Here is a 754-nt window from a genome sequence, read left to right on the forward strand (position 1 = left end):
TTGTTTTCCGGAAATTTTCCGAAATTTTTTGGAAATTTCCAACTCTACCGAAAAGTAAAAAGAAAGTGCGGTCTCTATGGGACACCCTGTGCCACCACCCGGGAGAGAGGGTCTCTCCAGGATCTCTCTCCAGCGGCGGCGGTTCCTTCCCACCGTCCCCGTCCGGACGGTTGCGGGATTACTCCAGAAATGTCTTGCGCGGCCGCTCCCGATCCCGGTCCGGCGGGTCCCCCCTGGGCGAGCCTAAAGGCGGGCAGTCGTGTCGCATCGGCTCACCTGCGGGCGACATCCCGGCAGGAGCAGCAGCAGCAGCAGGGATTAAGAACGCACTCAGTGCGGCGCGCTTTTTCGCCTGCTGCCTTTTGCCTTTTCCTTTTTATCGGCGACGCGGCTGAGAGCCCTGCTCCTCCTGCGAGGGAGCAGCCCTGCTCAATGCACCGCCAGGGGGGCTTGAGCAGCAGCCTTGCGCAGCCAGCGGGTGCACACGGCCGGTCCGCACGGTAAAGTTTTAATACTGTCACCGGACCGGGCCACTTGTGCCCGCTCGCATCAGCGTCACACCCCGCCTCCCTGGTCGTCCGTGATGCGTGTATGACACTTTGCCTTTCCGCCCGGCGGCGCGCTTTTGCGGGATGTCGTCGTCGTGCTCATTTAGAGAGACACATTTTTTTGAACGCGTCGTCCTAAATCACTGGTAAAAAGTGAAAGGGTGGCGTAAGTTCAACGTGAAGTCCGAGGACTGACGCCCCCCCCC

Source organism: Frankliniella occidentalis, unplaced genomic scaffold (assembly GCF_000697945.3).
Source record: "Frankliniella occidentalis isolate FOCC.00 unplaced genomic scaffold, Focc_3.1 Scaffold9, whole genome shotgun sequence".
Lineage (NCBI taxonomy): Eukaryota > Metazoa > Arthropoda > Insecta > Thysanoptera > Thripidae > Frankliniella > Frankliniella occidentalis.